The 3596-nt window shown below is 44.5% G+C and overlaps 1 long non-coding RNA gene across 1 annotated transcript; it reads right to left on the bottom strand.

Moving 5' to 3' along the window:
• Positions 1 to 2355: 2355 nt before the first annotated feature.
• On the bottom strand, positions 2356 to 3107 carry LOC128026711 (uncharacterized). The gene is made up of 3 exons (XR_008186490.1): positions 2865 to 3107; positions 2655 to 2726; positions 2356 to 2624 (listed from the first exon to the last, which is right to left on the bottom strand). It is a non-coding gene; the product is annotated as an uncharacterized LOC128026711 (long non-coding RNA).
• Positions 3108 to 3596: the final 489 nt, after the last annotated feature.

Here is a 3596-nt window from a genome sequence, read left to right as displayed (position 1 = left end):
TTGTGTGTAGTAAATTGTGTCTAGGGGCGGGAGAGGGGTATATCTGTCCAATCAAATAGCCTATAGTTTACATATAATATATGTCTGTAAAACAACCGCTTTCTTTATACTTTCGCCTGGCACCGCAGCGCGAGCCTCCGCTGACTGCGCGCGCACCTCGCAAAACAGACGAGACATTTATACTTGACGCAACTGTTTTAGACTGAAAACAGTGGTGGACTGGGACAGTAAATTGGGCCGGGAATTTAACTCCACCCCAGACCACCTCTGTTACTGGAGTCACCAACACCCAATTCATGTGTCCACCAAACTGATAAACTCTTTGGCTCTTTCAGTTGTTACTTACAAAATAAATAAATATTCTTACGGGCAAAACAATCAATGAATATTCACTGAATTCACTGTCTCTATCATCTTTCCCTTAACCCCCCTCTCTTTCACTCTGCACATTGAGTTTCTCTGCAATATGAAATAAGCACTTTCAATAATGTATATTAATTAAGCAGCCATCAATTGTATGTCCCAATGATCAAAGTCCTACTACTGATGACCTTATAAATCATAAAAGCACATATATATTTTTCTAAGAGTATAGCCAGCATGTTTAGTTTTGCTTAAACTTTAGCTGAAGGTTCCTGCTCTGACTCAAAAGCTGAACTGTCCAGCCCTTCTTGTTCAAAGCAGGAGCACGAGCAGCACTAGTTACTGCTACTGTTGCTTCCTTCTTCACCTCCGTCACATGTTTTTGGAAAAACTTTATTTAAAAAAAAAACAAAAAAAATTATATATATATATATATATATATATATATATATATATATATATTATCGTATTATAAAGAATATTCTAACTACATCAACAGCACAAATAAATACAATAGAGTAAAGATACTAATAAAATAAACTGACTTTCAGGGTTTTTTTAGGTAGGCCTTGCATTAGTTTTCAGGTACAGAAATTAAAGTAATCAAATGTAAAACAGCATTGCATTTTGAACTATAAATTAAAGATGATTTTAAATCGAGCAGTGAGTGATTTCTTTGTTGTTGTTGTTCGATTAATATAAAGACTGTCTCTTTAAGAAAATGCACTGATACAGTGTTCGTATTAGTATGGAACAAGAGTCAATGATTCTTTCAAATGTTTTATTTACATTTTTAGAACACAACAATTCTTTAAGGTAAATGCAAATTAGCTAATCCTGCCTCTCTCAAGCAGCAGGCCACAGGTTTCCATCAACATCACATCCAATGTTCTCTCTTGCCATGCACCTGGGGAAGTGTCCTATCCATCCCTGCCAGTCCTCTGTACTCGTGTCCTCCCATCCGGCACGCATGGCTTCCAAAAGAGACATTTGGCCATGTGGGTGGTGATTAAACACTTTCCACCTCCAGGCAGAGAAAAACGGGTTGAGGAAGAATCTGCAGGCAGGTACAAATCCATAAATCTGTGATGTGCTGAAAACCAATCTGTTACGTTATCACAAACTATGACAAAAACTTTGGGGTTTCTTACTAGCTCCCCCTGTTCTGCTGGCACTAGCTGATCATAGATGATCATAGAGCTGTTCTAGGAAAGCTATAAGTTTGTGTTGTATGAGCCAATGAGTGCTGTGTTGAGAAGCAAACCATCATTGGCCATTGCAGCACACATGGTGATATTTCCCCCTCTTTGGCCTGGAACCTCCACAGTTGCCCTTCGACCTATAACATTCCTTCCTCTGCACCGTGTTTTGGCAAGGTTACAGTTTTTTACAATCGCTATGACAGTTTTTTCAATACATTCAATACAAAGTTTCCTAAACTCTTAGTTTTTTTCAAACGCTAACAAGCGCTTAACCATACTTCAGATACTTTTTCTAAACTCTTAACAAAGACTAACACCTACAAAACACAATCAGCCAAATGGATAATTTTCTTCTCAAAAACACATTTTGTTAAATATATAATAAATCTTCATTTCAAAATAGAACACATCTTTCTCTGCACACACCAACTTTACCAAAACACTGGAAATCTGACTCAAAATTAAATTATTCTGTCAAAGAATAACACTTGTTTTCACCTCACAAGATACATGCAGTCAATCAAAGTACACCAGGTTTCAAAATACTGGCTATTGTTGACATTAAAAAAACTGCATAGACTTTTATGTTTCAGTTTTACAGGTATTTGCATGCAAAACATGCAATTCACTGTTTTACACTAAATTTCTTGGTTAGGAACTGTATGTCCAAATGTACAGTAATGTTCACATTCAAAAGCATTCCAGTGAAAATCTATTTTTTTCCTTTACTGCAGGAGGTACAGTAAGTACACGGTATGATAGAACAGAACAGGTTTGACAGTATTGCTCCTCTCACTGCTCCTGCTCCTCTCACTGCTCCTGCTCCTCTCACTGCTCCTGCACCTCTCACTGCTCCTGCTCCTCTCACTGCTCCTGCTCCTCTCACTGCTCCTGCTCCTCTCACTGCTCCTCTCACTGCTCCTGCTCCTCTCACTGCTCCTCTCACTGCTCCTGCTCCTCTCACTGCATCTCTCACTGCTCCTGCTCCTCTCACTGCTCCTGCTCCTCTCACTGCTCCTGCTCCTCTCACTGCTCCTGCACCTCTCACTGCTCCTGCTCCTCTCACTGCATCTCTCACTGCTCCTGCACCTCTCACTGCTCCTGCTCCTCTCACTGCTCCTGCTCCTCTCACTGCTCCTGCACCTCTCACTGCTCCTGCACCTCTCACTGCATATCTCACTGCTCCTCTCACTGCATCTCTCACTGCTCCTGCTCCTCTCACTGCTCCTGCTCCTCTCACTGCTCCTGCACCTCTCACTGCTCCTGCTCCTCTCACTGCATCTCTCACTGCTCCTGCACCTCTCACTGCTCCTGCTCCTCTCACTGCTCCTGCTCCTCTCACTGCTCCTGCTCCTCTCACTGCTCCTGCACCTCTCACTGCTCCTGCTCCTCTCACTGCATATCTCACTGCTCCTCTCACTGCATCTCTCACTGCTCCTGCTCCTCTCACTGCTCCTGCTCCTCTCACTGCTCCTGCATCTCTCACTGCTCCTGCTCCTCTCACTGCTCCTGCTCCTCTCACTGCCCCTGCTTCTCTCACTGCACCTCTCACTGCTCCTGCTCCTCTCACTGCTCCTGCTTCTCTCACTGCTCCTCTCACTGCTCCTGCTCCTCACTGCTCCTGCTCCTCTCACTGCTACTGCTCCTGCTCCTCTCACTGCTCCTCTCACTGCTCCTGCTCCTCTCACTGCTCCTGCTCCTCTCACTGCTCCTGCTCCCCTCACTGCATATCTCACTGCTCCTGCTCCTCTCACTGCTCCTCTCACTGCTCCTGCTCCTCTCACTGCTCCTGCACCTCTCACTGCATCTCTCACTGCATCTCTCACTGCTCCTGCACCTCTCACTGCTCCTGTTCCTCTCACTGCTCCTGCACCTCTCACTGCTCCTGCTCCTCTCACTGCTCCTGCTCCTCTCACTGCTCCTGCTCCTCTCATTGCTTCTGCTCCTCTCACTGCTCCTGCTCCTCTCACTGCTCCTGCTCCTCTCACTGCTCCTGCATCTCTCACTGCTCCTGCTCCTCTCACTGCTCCT

This window comes from Carassius gibelio, chromosome A13, assembly GCF_023724105.1.
Source record: "Carassius gibelio isolate Cgi1373 ecotype wild population from Czech Republic chromosome A13, carGib1.2-hapl.c, whole genome shotgun sequence".
Lineage (NCBI taxonomy): Eukaryota > Metazoa > Chordata > Actinopteri > Cypriniformes > Cyprinidae > Carassius > Carassius gibelio.
The sequence above is the reverse complement of the archived record's forward strand: the minus strand, read 5'-3'. Positions and strand labels throughout refer to the sequence as shown.